This window comes from Rattus norvegicus, chromosome 16 (genome assembly GCF_036323735.1).
Source record: "Rattus norvegicus strain BN/NHsdMcwi chromosome 16, GRCr8, whole genome shotgun sequence".
Lineage (NCBI taxonomy): Eukaryota > Metazoa > Chordata > Mammalia > Rodentia > Muridae > Rattus > Rattus norvegicus.
Window position 1 is genome coordinate 2,875,438 of NC_086034.1, and position 16,945 is coordinate 2,892,382.

A 16,945-nucleotide genomic window follows, 5' to 3' on the forward strand; every position below is an offset into this window, starting at 1 on the left:
TCACAAGTCAATCTATTAAGCTACAGAATTTAGCAGCCCTCTGTTTGGGAATTGACTGAATCCCAGTTTTGTAACAAAAAAAACAAAGCTTAGCTTTCTAGATCCTGACTTTTCTTTCCTGAGGTAATTTACTATGTTGCAAAATTCACTCAGCAGCAGGGACCCAGCAGGGTCAAGTTTTGATTCTGGTCTTATGTGAGAAATAGCTCAGCTAATAATTTAGTATCAAATGTTGTCTTCCCAGTCTATCCTGGGCAAGGAGGAAACAGTATTGCATTGATTCTTAAAGCTGGGAACAAGGTTTAAGGCTGACCTTGAAAGTAAATAATCACAGCATGAAGTAACAACTGCTCTAGTAGAGATGTGTTCAGAGGAAGGCCTCTGGAGGTAGCTAGACCTGGCTTAGGCAGACATACCTGGCTTTAAAAGCTGCCTCTGCAGACCTCAGCAGACCCAAATCAATAGGCCACTTGTCTCTGTTATGCTAATCAGCCATTGAACTCTCTAAACTCCCAGATTAACATCTATTAAGCAGGAAAACAAGACAACTGTTTCTCCTGTAGGGAGGTGTAAGTGACAATCTGCCCAGAGTACTAAGGGCATAGTAAATGCTCAGTAAATATTAGTCATTAATGTAGGGATAGAGTACCACAGGGTGCGTTCTCTATAGAGTGATCATGCTAAGTTATTCCTATGGCTTGATGCCTACCTATCACAGTGCAGGGCTTGTTTAACGACTACATACTTTATTCCTTGTCTTTAAATCTTTCATCAAAGTTCACTTACTAAATTCACATTCAGTATCACAGGGACATAAATTAAGATCAGTTTGCTCTCCATATATTCAGAAATTTAATCTTTTGGATAGAGTTATGCATGTAATTTTTTTTTAATAAAACCATCTCTCTATAATTTCAGGTGCTAACAGCTGCTGAAAAAGATACCCTGTTTTGGGCTATACGGACAACACTTAAGCCAACTCCAGTGATTTAGAGGCTCTGCTTTGAGAAAATAGATGCTCTGGGCCTGCAGTTCCCTCAGGAGGTTGAAATATCCAGGATGGCCAGCAGTGAAGCCACACCCCCGCTTCTCCCCCGGCCCCACTCCCCAAGAAGTAGAAAGAATCTGTTAGCTGTAATGGCTGACAGCACAGCCCTTGTGTGGGTGTAGGGATGACACTTATGACCTGAGGTCTGCTTCTTGCGTCCTCGGATATGCTTTTTGGGGTGTGGGAAAAGGAGCGTGAGTCCTGTGGAAAACTGAGGTAGCACAGAAATGTCTTCCTTAGAGTAAGCGCTGAGTAGATGCCGTTGGTACTCAATCGGTACTAAAAGTGACATTATCTTCCAGAAGTTTGGAAACAGGCTCTGAGGTATATCCGGGGCTCAAGGAGTTTAGGAGACCAGGTTGACACGGGTGTGGAGGTAGGAAGTTCAAGTTTTTACTCAGGTTCTGGTTTGAGTAGCTGTGTCATTTCTTCCCATCTTCAACCAACTTATTCTCTTTATAGTCCAGGTTAAATTACTATACAAATTTAAATATCACCAGTCTTTTAATCTACCACCAGAGCTCCTTTCCCTCCAGGTCTAACAAAAATCTGAACAAGAGGCACAGTTTGGTGAATTTAGCCATAAGAAAAAAATGACTGCAAGGTCCTGGGTTCGGTCCCCAGCTCCGAAAAAAAGAACAAAAAAAAAAAAAAATGACAGAAAGTTATGGGCAAGAAACAGTCCGAGGTCATGTGCTAGGTCTGGCCCAATGAGCAAAAGGAGGCGGGGTCTCTCTGTTCCCGGTTGCCCCCTCTGCCCCTCAGGCTTAGGGTTAGAGGCTTTAGGAAGAGTTTGGAAACTCTAGGTAGTTTGGAAACCAATTTAGTAGTAATGTGGAAAGGAATGTTCTAGACATGGAGGTATGATTTGATTCATGATTGTTGCCCTGGTTTGTTTCAGCCCCAGCTCCTCCCAGTCCTCTCCTGAAGTCTCAGGCGTGTGAGCTGGTGGCTACTGGAGCCTTGTTGCATGTGCCTTGGCCTTCATTAAGTGGCATCCTCAGGCATCACCAGTCTTCCCTTTGACATGTGGGACCCTCTCAGTCCTCCTCTTCCTTCCCCTCTCTTCCTTCTCCCTCCTCCTCCTCTTATTCCTCTTCATCATCCCCCCCACCCCCGCACCCTCTACCCCCGTGTCCGGTAGTAAGTAAACATCCACTACTTACAGATTTCTAAAACGTTTCCACAGAAACAATGACTGTTAATACATGTTGAGGGAATGTGCTGCCGTCTTGGTGGTGTGACCATTGCAGAGCAATGTGCTGTGGATGGCAGTGTGGAGTGCGTAGGGTGCATTGTAGCCTGGAAAAGGGATCTCTTTGCCAGCCCTGCTTCTCCATTGGTAGTCCTCAGTCTGTGTCCTTGGGCAAGGGACTTAGCCCTTGAGCTTTTTCCATTTCTTAGCTCTAAAATAAGGATAATACAAGTACCTACCTCAAGGGGATGTCTGAGGATTAAATTAATCAAAACTTGTAAAATGCTGCAAGCTGAGGTGTCCATGGAGTGGGGCAATCAAAAACAGGCAATTATTTTTAGTTTACTCTTTTAATAAGACAACATGAAACAGGAAATCTGCTGGAATTGTGGCAGTCGGCCGAAGATGCCCTTTGAAGGGGGTTCAGAGGCACACAGGGGGAAGCAAGCATAATTCTAGTATTCATAAGAATGGACGATCATCATGTGTGATGCTCTGAAGATATGTTATGAGCACTGTAGATGTGCAAAGCCTTGTGGATTTTCTGCAGGGAACATTGGTTAGGAAGGCGTCACTGCAGAAGTGGGACTTGAGCTTCCACATGATGGCACAAAGAAGGGCTTAAAGGGCAAGAAGAAGAAAAACAGGGAGGCTGGTCGTGGACAAATGGCACGTGTGGGACCATAGAGCAACTGGAGCTCAGAATATGCATACCCACTGTCGTATTCGGGGGTGATGGGTGGGCCCCATCACTAGGGGTTCTGATACAATTGTTGAGGTATGGCCTGGGTGTATGTCTCCTTTTTCTAGGCTTCCCAGATGACTCTGACGTATAGCTAGAATAGAAACTAATACTCTTGGATTGTTAGAAATGTAAGCTCTCAGGTTCCGGAACCCACACCCAGTGAACCAGGATATGTATTTTAGCAAGATCACAGGTGATATATATATACACAGTGTTTGAGAAGCCTTGGTGTACACATAAACTCACCCAAAGTAGATTCAAAGAATCTATTTCTGAGCTCTGCCCCAGGAAATTCTGATTTGGGAGGTGCCGCATAGCATCATCGTGCCTGAGAAACACCTGTGTGGCTCTGACAAAGCTGGCTTAAGACAAGGTTTAGGAGGGTGTGGTGAGACGCAGGATTGGAGGAGAAAGTAGACTTGGACTTCAGCCTGACATGTCCTAGGTCCACCTGTGGAGTGTTGGTATGACTTGGTTTTTGTTCTTAAGCTTTAAGTAAAACCTGGAGAAAAAACAGTATTCACACAGGAATACAAGTCAGTGGGTAAAAGTCACTGGACGTAGGAAGATTACCAGCACGAGTCCCTCTGGACTTGTCTATATCAACCCCGGAGACCAATTGTTTTATGTGACTCAGAAAATAAAACGACGCTTATCTTGTCCACTTTAATTTTCCAGATGGCCTCCAGGAAATTTTCCAAGTAGGGATTAAATTTATTCTGTTCAAGAACCCACTGGGAAGATGGCATAGTCACAGGAAAAGCCAAGTTCTCACTGACTTTGAACTCAGCGTCTTTCTGAATTATTGTTTGTCTAGGTTTTAAAAACTTGATTTACATTTTTCGTTTCATGGTTCTTCTGCATCTTTCTGACTTCCATTTGCTTAAATTGTTCTCTTGATTTATATAATGAAGTCAAGAGATAACTTCATAATGACTTTTTGGAAAAATGCATCCTTTGAGAGCAAACATTGATAACTTATTCTCACTTTTCTCTTCCTCCTTCTTTCCTATTAGAAACACAACAATATGGTTCTAGTCCATGGAAGCCTTGACAGTGTCTAATGTGTGTCTCCTTAGAGGCTTTGTGTTGCGAACAGGATTGGCTTGACTTGTACAAAGCTTATTATGAACTTTAAGATGGTCCAGCGGAGAATGGGTCAAGCACAAGGTTCTTGCAAGCTCTACCTTTGAAGCTCCATAGGTTCTACTCATGAAGCCAAACTGTGTCTGAAATTTGCTGAAGCTTGTGAGGAACCACAGTTAAAGCCAGAGGACACAACTGTACTTTTTTCTTTCTTCGTTTCCTCTCACTTTTGGTCTGGCTTTGCTCCCGTTGTGGTGGAGGTAAGAGTGCCGAGAAGTTCATGTTCTTTTGATTGAGAAGGGAGCAGCCGCACAGATGAACTTAACAATTTCGGAGGCATAAACAGACACCTTGTTCTTGGAATGAAATTGGCAAATTGCTATCAAGAGGTTTAAAATATTCATGATATTCTGAACCAGTGACTATTCTTCTAGGAATTATATGCACACAAAGTAAAATGATTTTCATCAAAATTGTTCTATGTTAAAAGCTGACAAAATCCTAGCACTTGAAGCAGAGAGGCGGGGTGGGGGTGGAGCAAAGAGGCGGGGGGAGGGGGAGAGGTGGAGAGAGGTGGAGAGATGTGGAGAGAGGCAGAGGCAAGTAGGTCTCTATGAATTCAAGGCCAACCCAGACTAGATAGCTAGTTTCATGCCAGCCAGTTATACAGTGAGACCTTCTCTCAAACAAACAAATACCTACAAAACAAAACAAGTTGACAAAAACTAACATAAATATATAACAGTGGAGGATTATAATGTAATGAAATGCCACCCAGACATTTAGATTTGAAGAATAAATAATGACATGGGGGGGTCATCTACCTACCTACTATCTATCTATCTATCTATCTATCTATCTATCTATCTATCTATCTCCCTCCCTCCCTCCCTCCCTCCCTCCCTACTTATTGGTCTCCATGTATTATTGATTATCCTTGGTTCTTTCCTTTCGGTCAGCACAACAGTCCACCTTAGCTGTGTGGACGCTGACTTTGCTCAGGGCCACTACCCATGCCAGGGCTGCCATTCTTCAGACATCTTCATCCAGTGTGCCCACCTCTCATGTTCTGGACCTCCCTGTCTAGTTTCCTATGCCCTAATTTTTTTTATGTGGTATTTACTTACATGGGTGTTTTACCTGCTTGTGTGTCTGTGTACTGTGTGCATGTCTTGTATCTTCAGAAGCCAAAAGAGGGCATCAGGTTCTCTGGAACTGGAGTTATAGATGGCCATGAGCTGCTGTGTGAATATTGGGAATTGAATCTCTCAGGTACTCCAGAGGAGTAACCAACCTGAACCATCTCTTCAGCTCGTATGCCCTATTCTTTATGTTGACTAAAGCAGACTCATCTGCATGTGCAGCTTACGTGCTCTCAAACTTTCTGTTTCCTGTCGGGAGGATTCTTCAAATCTCTCCACCACATGTTGAAATCTATCCATCTATTAAACCAGTATAAACGCTACTTCCTTTCATAATCATTTTCCATTCTAATTATCTCAGCTAGGAATGACTTCCTCCTCTTCATAGCACATTTACAGTATTAGTTATAGTGCATGTTTTGTATTGCAATTCATGCTAATTAGTTACAACGATAATATGCAAGTCTTCTCTTTTTCCATAGTCTAACTTGCTTATCTTTAAATCAGTTGTGTTGCCCTGTGAATCATTTGATATGTATTTTTATGATGGAGTAGTAAAACTAAGAAAGGTGTGAGTGTTTTGTTTGTTTTTGTTTTTGAGGTAGACGGCATTTCACCCTATTACCCATACTGGCCTACAAACTTATAACAGTTTGTTGCCTCAGCCTCCCAAGCACTGAGATTACAGGAATGAGCTATTTTACCTTCATGAGTGAATCTCAGAAGTTGTAGGTTTATAGAACTAATTTAGTGAATTTAGAGTTACACAATATACAGCTCTCCTACATGTGTTGTGTAATTTTCTTTACTGGTTATGCTACTCATTTATGTGGAATATATTTGGAACATAAAGAAGAAGATACTCCGAGACACTAAACCCTTGGATGTAAGTGGTAAGATCTTACAAGAGGAGACTTCTTTTGTTCATGGGAGAATTGATTTCCCAGGAGAAGTATTCATTTTTGTCTGTTTGCCTCAGTGTAGATAAAAGTATATATCTTAATGTAAAGGCAGCCTTTTTTAGTTAATCAAGAGGTGGGATATAAAGGAGAACATATTTTTCTTCTTGTCGCCAAATATTAGCATAGAGAAATGATGTAAGGAAAACTGGCTGTTTTTCAGTCTTTGAGGCTGTTCAAAGGTCATTGCCCAGGTTTTACTAGGAAATGTCTGTTGGCTGTAGTGATGCATTTGGAATTATGGGGTAGTTTTACATACCAGTGCCATTTAGCCAGACTAGAACACACTCACCGATAGAAGGGAGCTTGTGTCAGGTGGAAGGAAGTTGGTTTTGTGAGTCTCTGAGTCTCTGGCTTTCCTTCTGCTTAGTACTTTGGGTAGTTAGAAGGAAGAGGGGCTTGTTCATGAAGCGGTCAGGGTTGGATAGAAGAATCAGGAACCACTGAGAACTAGATGAAACTGAAGGCAAATGCCATTAAGATTAAGTTTAACATAAATGGGGCTCGAGTGTCCTTTATCCAGAGTGCTTGGGACCAAAGTAATTTAGATTTCAAAATTTAAAAAGAGGAGTTTGGAATACTTGTATAGAATTTACTAAGTTGAACATCTCCAGTCTCAAAAATTTGAGACCCAAAAGCATCCAAAATTTGGAACATTTGAGTGTCAACAAAAGCACTTGAGTAGTTTTAGATTTGAGTATTTAGGGATTTTCAACTTGTATATTTTGGGATATAGCTTTCAGTGACTACTCCTGCCACCCACCCCAGGTCTGTGGTATGTATGAATTAGCTACAGTTCAATGAAGAAAGCTTAAGGAAGCTGCTGACCAGGTTTGTAATGCAACTTTGTTGTGATATGGCTGACAGGAAATTATTACATAACTGTAAAACAAATACATGCCAAGGGATTTCAGTTCAGAGACTGTGGTGACCTCATTTCAACCTCTCTTGAAACACCAACTTCATACATTCTTTTTTAAGAGAAGCATAAACTTTGTCACCCATTCTTTGATTAATCCTTTGAGAACTCCATACAACGTATTCTAGATCTATTCACTTCATATTCCCAATTGCTCCCATTACCACACTCTTCCCACTCAACATGGACATTGCATTTTTTTTCCTTCTTTCCCCCATGTAGTTCAGTTTGTCTTACATTAGTCTTGGGCCCCTTGGGGTGTGCTTAGCTTCCCTGGTGTCATACCTGTTGATTCAAAAAAACCACAGCTCTCACCTGAAAGGGAGTGAGAAGTAGTTTATTCTGGAGCCATTTTGAGTAACCATAGTTGAAGAACACAGATTTGGGTTACCTCCAATTCCATGTTCCAACATGGAAACAGATTCACCAAGCTCTATAGGTTCACAAAACCAAAGAAGTCATATGTCAAGACAAGCTTAACATATATTGGCGGAGGCTACAGTAAGTGGGGGAAGCTCTATAGGTCTCAGATGCTATTGGATGACATCGTTAGCTTCGGGCTGGTGAAAGCTAGTAGTCTGCTAATTCAATAGAGTCCAAAAGGTTTTTTTTTTTTTTTATCTGCTGGTCATAAGGGATGCTAGTTCTGATCCAGAGATGGGCAAGGAATGGCTATTCAGGGAGAGAAAGTAATTAGCCTGTTGACTCATAACTTTCTTATGTTTCCACATCACTGTAGTTTCAGTGAGTGAGTCTTTGTAGACGCATCTTATTTCCTGAATTCACATCATTAAAGAAACACGACTCTCTCCTAGAAGCCATAAAATGCTGATAGCTTTTCAGCCAGCGATGGGATTTCATGTCCACCTTACTGTACCCCTCTATGCTTGTGGTATTGCCATGATTGCTGTGAATTTGCATGTGCTTCTTCTCTGTTGTGCTTGTAGACACTGTTTTCCTCGATGTTATGGACCACCAATGGCTCTTACAATCTTTCTGCATCCTCTTCCACAAAGATCCATGAGCCTTGAGGAGAGGGCTCTACTATGCCTGTCCCATTTAAGGCCGAGAATGCTATAGTCCTTTATTTTCTGCACATTGACAAATTGGGGAAGATCTCTGTGTTACTGCCATCAATGGCAGGGAGAGGCTTCTCTGATGAGGGTTGAGAGTTGCCTCTGATCTGAGGGTATTGTAATAGACCATTAGTAGCCACTTAACTTTGAATCGTCAGACGCATGTGTTTCATTTGCAATACTCTTCTGTTCTATATAAGTGTGAGACGCGACGGCAGTGAGTCGATCATTGGAGATTTAGATCCTTGAAGGTTGAGGATGTAGTCTGGAGAAGTATGGACTTCTGAAACGACTGAACACAGTTCTTTGAGTTTTTCCAGGAGATACTTCAACTTCAGAGTACATGGGTAATCTGTCGTCTTCTTAAGATGAAGACTGTGATTTGGTGGGGTTGGAATGGGCTCATGATTCTGTTTGTCTAACGAGTGTTTGGGTAGGGCTGATGCTGCTGTCTATGGACTACACTTGGGATGACAAGGCACGGAGGCAGCTATGGTCATTGAAACACTGTAATGGGGGAGATAGTCTACAAGGAAGGATGTTGAAGGAGAGAAAAGTATTGACCAGGTTACAGAATAATAATTTATATTGAAAATGACTTGTACATGACCATGTGTTTATGTTAGGGAGGGGCAAATGTTTGATCAAGTAGTTAGGAAGTTTGGATATAAGTCACTTGTAATTTGACTCTTTTTCACAGTGTGCAGATCTGTTGGCTCAGTCAGTCTGTTAAATCTGAGATTTGCTAGAGGAAACACATTTTACTATTTTAGGCCAAATTTAGGTAAACTATATTAAATATTACATATTGACCAAGGGATGACTTTATTCAAGACCATTTCCGGGAATTTCCAAGCTGGAATGGCTTCAAGCCTCATGTTGCAGAGGCTTATAAGGACAAACCTATATAGGCCATGAGGCTTTCCCATGAGACTTTGCTCTTTTCCAAGAACTACAATTCCCAGTGTTCCAGGAAGATACCTGGTTCCTAGGCAGGTGAGGGCTTACAGGTTAATTTTGGGCATAACAAGTCTCCGATTCTTAATTTGTGAAGTGAGAGTAACTTCTGAACAGTCACTCACTTCACAAACTGGCTAGACCAAATGAGGTTGGCAGTGGTATAGTTTAAAATTAGCTGGGCTGTTGGGATGTATGATTTCAAGCAGAGCTGAAAAGTTCTGTTTTCCAAGCACTGTTTTACCTCCACACCCTTGGAACCAGTCTTGGAACTTGTTTGCTTTTTACTGTTGTGTTTGCCCGAGGGAGAAACCCAAAAGATGCAAGAAAGGAAGTGTGTGTGTGTGTGTGTGTGTGTGTGTGTGTGTGTGTGTGTGTGCGCAGAAATAGTTAATTATTGTTTCCTTTTCATAGCTGATTGAGGTTCTAATTATATTATTTAGCAGACTAAAAACTCTCCACGGAATAATTAACATTGTAGAAACAGGTATTAGCAAAGTTGTTTGTTTGTTGACAGTTTTTTGGCAGAAAATAAGTTGGTTTTTAGAAGAGAAGTCTTGATATTGCTGGTTTATAGAAAACTTAAATGTTTGAAATCACCTTAGCATATAACATTTCAATTTTAGTTCAATTTTTTTTATGTGCTAAACTTTTTATGGAGGATTTGAACATGAAGAAGTATAAACAGGACTGATGACGTCATCACCCTTTCCTAGTTTATCAATTCACCTTTCCCTCCTCTACCTACCTCAGATACCCTACTGATCAGTCAGTGTCTGAAAGACAAGAAACTTTGAGAAAGTTCTGACTGTAATGCAGCTATCACATAAATGGAAAATAAGTGGCATTAAAAAAAAAAAAAGAAACTAATTCAGGCAGTGCTCAAATTTCCCATTGTCTCTTAAGTATAAAACGTGTTTTTTTTTTTAATTTCATTTTTAAAAACAGTTAGTGTGATTCAGTATTCAGATAAAGACTACCTGCTGTGATTGGTTGGTGTTTTATGTTGTATCCCCTGCCCCGACTTGTTACTTAGTTACTGAAGATCTAGGTTGTCTGTCCTGTGGCGTTTCCAGCAGCTTGCATTTTGTTGATTACGTCCCTGCAGAGAGTTAGAAACCTTTCTCTGTACTTTGTGCTTCTGGAAATTGGTTGCTGAAATTCGAGGCTAGATAAGAATCGGGTTCCTTCAGGTGGGGTGGGAATATGGCCAGTGGTTTACATTTTGGAAAGTTAATTCTGTAATAATTCTCTTTCAGGTTAATAACATACGTTCCTTGAGTGAAAAAGATGCGCTTTGAGCTAAGGTTCTTGATCTTGTTATAGAATGTGTGTGTGGAGCTATAGGATTGTTTTATATGAAAAGTTCTGCCGTGCTTCCACAGCATATGGGGGAGACAGATTATTCATAATTAGAAAAATATATTCATAATCAGGAAGAGCGTTGGAGGACGCTCTAATTTGTTAGTTAAGTTTTAACTTTTAAAAGCCACAGGTAGAGAATATGATGAAATAGTTTGCTGGTGTGATTGAGACTTTTCAGCCTGATTCTCCACCCCAGCTACGGTCCTTCCCTGAAGTAAGTGACTCTGAACTGTGAAGGTGTTCTCAGGACTTTAGCATCCACTCATATTCCAAGCTCGTGTTCCTCTGTGCATGTGCAGTCAACTAGAACCTCGTCGGGAGTTGTGCAGTCTCAGCATGTGCGAGGCTGCATTGGTCCGTGGCTCACATGGGCATGGACAGACTCTCAAGAGTGTAACCTGTGTGGCGAGGATGGCCTGCCACCTATATATCTATGACACTGGAAAATCCAATTAATTCAAACATATGGCACAGATTGTGTGATATTTAAGTCCTTGTAAAAACTTTGCTGTGAGACATGTTATCTGCCTGTGGATTATGGGTAAGCATCATTGGTGTTACCTTACTTACTGACTGAGTATATGTTCTGTAATGCAGTGGCATGATGCATTGGGAGGGGGTGGCTTCAGGGGGCCCATGCTGAGGCATCCCCCCAAGGTACCAGCCATACGACGGAGGCTGGTATAAAAATGAGGTTTATTTGGGATAAAAGAAGGGGTGTGGGAAGGGAATAGTGGCAGAGAAAGAGAGAGGGGGACAGAGAAAGACAGAGAAGAGAAAGAAGGGAAGAAGCTGGCCAGGAACATGTGGAGAGAGAGAGCAAACAGTCCTTTTATAACAATCCAGGCTCTACCTGGCTGTTGCTAGGTAACTGTTGGGCAGAACCTAGAAGAAATGCTAACACATCTGACATGGCCATGTTGGAAGGGGTAAAAATTAGACTGAAAATTAGGAGATTTAAATTCTAAATTTGCTATAAAAATGGCAGATTTTTTGGGAAGATATAAATATATGGTGTCCAGTTTAATTTGAATATCAGATATGTAAGGGACATATTTTTAATGTAAATTCATTGGTTCCCCCTTATCTATGTTATTTTTCTTCCATAGAACTGTTACCTCAGTCAAGCATGGAAAGCAATATTAGGCAGGATTTTCCATAGATGAACAGCATACAATTTTTAAATTGCATACCGTCCTGAGAAACATGACAGAATCACCCCTTGGCCTGGATGGAATTTTAATTCTGCCCCCTCTGTCCGTGTATCCATGCTGTGTAGACCGTCTGCCTGTTGGCCACTTGGTAGGGCTGTTGGTATGTGGCATAACATATAAGATTCAGTGCCATCTCCACTTCAGCCATCACTGGAGTCAACATAAGAACGGCTAGATGTCTCTAATACCATAGGTGACACAGAATAACATCTGGTTTTGTAATGTGAAATTCAAAATCTGTTTCTCTTATTCTGTTTGACATTTCTCCTCTTCTGGAGGCTGTTTTGTGATTTTTGGCAAGAAAATTTCACTTCCCTGTGGCCTTAATCAGCACCTGTGAAGCATGAGAACCGCAATAGGATTTGCCAGGTTCTTCTGTTCCTCTTAGAGTAACTTGACAATAATTTCCCCAAACTTGTACACCAAGGTGGCTGTGGAAGGCTGCTCCTCTTGGCTTCGCTTCTGGTGAGACTGTGGCCTTTCCAGTTCTGCTTTCCCCAGATACCGCAGTAGTACACATCTACTCCTAGTTTATGATGGGCGCATAACTGCACGGAATAAAAATTAAAATCCCCAACCTTCTCCATGTAAAATTATGACCATGTTACTAATATATAACTAATGAGACTTCAGTGCAAATCATAAATCCAGCTTGGGAGGCACACAAGGAAAAGGCGTGTCATCCTTGCTTTATTCTCCCTTCGGGTGGAATGTGGACCTTGGGGCTTGGGTTGGAGCCGCCATCCTTGCACTATGGGGCCAGTTTGGGAATAAGACAATGTGTGGTGGAGCAGCAAGATGGTGTGTAGAGTATCAGGGCAACCCTGGATCATGTGCTGTGTGTGTGTGTGTGTGTGTGTGTGTGTGTGTGTGTGTGTGAGAGAGAGAGAGAGAGAGAGAGAGAGACAGAGACAGAGAGACAGAGACAGAGAGAGACAGAGACACACAGACACACACAGATTTTCTAAAAAAAATATTTATTTATTATATATAAGTACACTGTCACTATCTTCAGACACACCAGAAGAGGGCATCAGATCTCATTACCGATGGTTGTGAGCCACCATGTAACGGTTGCTGGGATTTGAACTCAGGACCTTTGGAAGAGCAACCAGTGCTCTTTTTTTTTCTATTCTTTTTTTTCGGAGCTGGGGATCGAACCCAGGGCCTTGCGCTTGCTAGGCAAGCGCTCTACCACTGAGCCAAATCCCCAATCCCGCAGTCAAAGCTCTTAACCACTGAGCCATCTCTCCAGTTTTATCTTGTTGATTCCTTTGTTATATGAAGCACGGCTAGATTTTTACCTAATTAATGTAAAAATAAGGTATCTCTGGGTAGGCTATTGGCTAAAACATTTGTTCTGGTACAGCTAATCATAAAACACATTGATAAGCTATTGCTCACTCTGTCTATATGTTGTCTATATGTAAACAAGAAGCAGTGGAATGGTTACATGAAAGTGACAAAAGCTGTAGAACAGGGTGTAAGCTCCCACTTGTGTGATCACAGCATGCATGTGTTTATGTGCACTTTCCTCTGAAAGAATAGCCAAGACCATGTAAAGTCACTGCTGGTCACTAGGGGCTAGGAATCCCGCTTACTTTATTTTGGGGGAAGGGGGGAATGGGAGTTCACTATGTTGCCTAGGATGACTTTGATCCCCTCAACTTAAACAATCTTCCTCCTTCAGTTTCATGAGAAGCTAGGTCTCTAGGTACACACCATTATGCCCAGAACACATTAAACCATTTTGACCTGTCTGTCTATCTTCCTGCCCACCTGTCTGTCTGTCTGTCTGCAAATGTGTATGTATATATTATATAGGGGGAGTATGTGCCATGCCTCATGGATGGAGGTCTGAAAATAACCAGGGGACTTGATTCTCTCCTTTGGCCATGTGGGTCCCTAGGCTCGAACTCAGGTGATTCGGCTTGTAGCCATCTCATTGGCTACAGCACACATTTTAAAAATAGTGTCTCTGTCTCTGTCTCTGGTGTAAGCGTGTGTGCGCACAGGTATGTATGAATGTTCCCACTTGTGTGTGTGTAGAGAGCAGAGGTCAATACTGATGTTGGATATCTTCCTCTGCTGCTCCCAACCTATTTTTTTCCAGACAGTGTCTCTCTCTCACTGAACCTGGAGGTCATTGTTTGGGCTTGAATGGCTGACCAACAAGACCCTGCTTCCCACACTAACACTGAGATCACAGACTTAGGCTGCCACACTGAAAGAACACCTAGTTGTTGGAGACCAGAACTCAGCTACTCATGGCCCCTTCCCAGCCCTTAACTATGCTTTTTCTACTGTCAAGACTTTAAACCCAAACCACCTTTTTAACTTTCAAAGGCAGAACATAGTCTTCAAAACTCCTGACGCATTGCCGAAGCTGTTTAGAACATAGCTTTGTGAGCTGGTCTCAACCTCGTGTGAGATCGGTTGCTTGTGAATGTTGAGTTATGAGAAATTTAGCGAGTGAAAGGTTTCGGGTTGTGTAGTGACCAAAGATGAATTAAAAGACCAAGTGTGTGATGACTCCATGGTGTTTCGAACAGCATTTGCCTGTGGTGCATTGCGTAACCTCCCTGCATCCCTGGATAAACACGCAGCACACACGTTTCGCACTGCGGATGCATCTCTCCAGGCAGCGTCAGTGACTCCTTCCCGAGACACCTCAGTGCCAGCTTGAGACTACTGCATAGTTTGAATTGTGGTGCAGGTACCACACACACAGAGAACAAAGACCTTCAGCCTCATCCCGTTATCCTACCCCAGCGTGTAAGTTTCAGATTAGACTCTACACAGTTTTATTTAAAAAAATGATGAAATGGATCTTGGCGTGGAATTAGGACAGGATTCTCAACAGTTTCTACAATGGCCCTAGATGTGTTTCTGCTATTGCAGTGCCATGCACTTATGCAAAGCAGCATTTTCAACATTCTTGATAGCAGAATAGCAATATCAATCCACCACGCTGAACACTGAACGCTCTACATCCTGCAGTATTAAATACTGTCAAGGTTTCATCCTTTGTGTGGCAATTTATCTCTTCTTATAGTAAATGGTGAAGTTGTGTGTAAGCCAACAAGTTGTCATGAGATAAATTTCATTATGGTTTATTGTCAGTAATTGCTTTGTCAGTACACCTAACTTTTATGCCTGGTAAAAATTTCTTGGGCAAAATGATCATGAGCAAAAATGTTTTGACTGGGCCGGAGAGCTGGCTTCGTGGTAAGAATACTCGCTGTGCTTGCTGAGGACTCAGATTCAGTTCCTAGCACCCACCTGGTGGCTTACAGCCGTCCGTAACTCCAGCTTGAAAGGATCCAGTGTCCTTTACTGACCTCCGCATGCAGCAGGCACGAGTGTGGTGCACATACACACCTGCAAGTGAAACACCCACACACGTAAGTAAATGTAAAAAACACCCACACACGTAAGTGTGAAAAACGAAACACCTTATAGAAAGCTCTGCTCCTGCTGTGTGTTTTGGAGAAAAGATAATCGGAAGCCTTTGTCCTTTAGGAGTTTACACTCCAAGAGGAATTTGAGATAGGAGAATTGATGACCAGCTTGAGGTAGAACGTGGCTCATTGAAGGGAGGAGAAGAAAGGAGGGCCATGGGACAGAGGCCTCCATGCTTGCCTTCCTCTATGTTCCCTGTCTTATTTTCCACTGAGCCAACAAAGGAAAAAAAATAATTCTTTTAAAGTTATTTTTATTTGCTTGTCTATAGAAATTTCAGCTACCAGAGAAATGGTTAATCTAGCATAATAATTTCCACCCAGGCATATATATATCTTCACATATGCATATATATGAATGATAAATTATAAATTGTGTTAGTGATAATACAGGTATGTTTGGAATATATCAGAACTTTCCTGTGTTGGAAGGTCTTCTGAAGGGAATGACTGGTTTGTAACATAAAGGGTGACTGAGTCTACTAGCCAAGGCAGAGGAACAGAGTTGGGGGAAGTTGATGACTCCCTAGTATGTGTGGGCAGAATGCATTTCACTCTGGGAGTCAGTGGGGTTGTCTTCTCCTTTCTACAAAAGCATGGGTGTTTGAGTCATTGTGTATAACCACATCACTTCTTTCCTTAAATGTCCTGCTCAGAGCCCCAGAAGATAAACAGAAGCTGCATAGTTGTGAGAAAACATCACACTGAATACAAATAGTCCAGAAAGTTGACTTCATTCATGATGCAAAACCAAGGACACAGCAGATGCTATCATTGCCAAGGGCTAGAGAACACCACAGAGAAAAGCAACCGTTCTGGTACTTAATGTTCCAGGGGCAGCCATGGACTAACTTATGTACATCCTTGCCGCTAGAAACTAACTTTCACCTTGATGATCTTGATATTATTCCTTCTGAGGCCAAGGAGCTAGCTCACTGAGTAAGGAAGGGGCTCCGAAAGCATGAGGACCTAAGTTTGAGTCCTTAGCACTGGTGTAAAAGGCCATGCATGCCTGTGTGTGTCTCAGAGCTGGGAGATGGAAAGATGAACACCAAGAGCTCGCTGGCCACTGGTAAGTGAGAGACCCTGTCTCAAGGCCATGAGGCTAAGAGCCTGAGAGGGAGAGCCTTGATTTCCTCCAGCCTCCACATGTGCATGTGCTTAACCCATGTCTTTGAAGTGCCTCTTGTCTAGTAGAGTAGAGAATCTTTGCCATTGGACTCTATTATGTTCACTTGAATGCACGCTCTCCTGTGTCTGCCTCTCCAGCAGATACCACCAAGAACCAGTACTACCGGCTAGTAAGTTTACTTGCGTATATTACATAGCATGTTACCTGCTCCACCATGCTTTGTGCAAGTAGATGAGAGGTATGTATTTGAATGGATATAAATTGAATGACATCCATGAACTGGAAAATTAATCTCACACCAGGTATGACTTGGGACATTATGAATGCCCAGGAGACAGGGAAGTATTGTTTTCAACATTTTTCATAAAATCTACTGGATTTGAATTAATTTGACATAGAAAAAATATATACTTTTAGGTACATAGTTTCCCCATTGAGAGATGTTCTCCACAATGTATTGATAACCTATTGCTGTGCACGGGTGCCTTATTAGCACACTCTCCCTCACATGAACCTCCATCCCTACCTCTGAGACAGATTCAGATTCTGAACCCCTCCCTTTTTCAAGTGACGCATAGATCACCTGGTCATCATCTAGTCGTCTCTGTACATCTGCTTAGTTGACAACGCGCATCTTGACTGTCAG

At 42.0% G+C, this 16,945-nt stretch overlaps 1 protein-coding gene and 1 long non-coding RNA gene across 31 annotated transcripts in view; one reads left to right on the forward strand and one right to left on the reverse strand.

Moving 5' to 3' along the window:
• The window catches only part of Erc2 (ELKS/RAB6-interacting/CAST family member 2), an 860,860-nt gene that overhangs the window by 56,039 nt on the left and 787,876 nt on the right, over positions 1–16,945 (forward strand). The window lies entirely within an intron of this gene.
• Positions 14,805–16,945, reverse strand: part of LOC108348452 (uncharacterized) — a 54,442-nt gene continuing 52,301 nt past the window's right edge. For both annotated transcript variants that reach the window (XR_010058543.1, XR_005494741.2), the window contains exon 4: positions 14,805–15,087. This is a non-coding gene — a long non-coding RNA (uncharacterized LOC108348452). The remainder of the gene's footprint in view (positions 15,088–16,945) is intronic.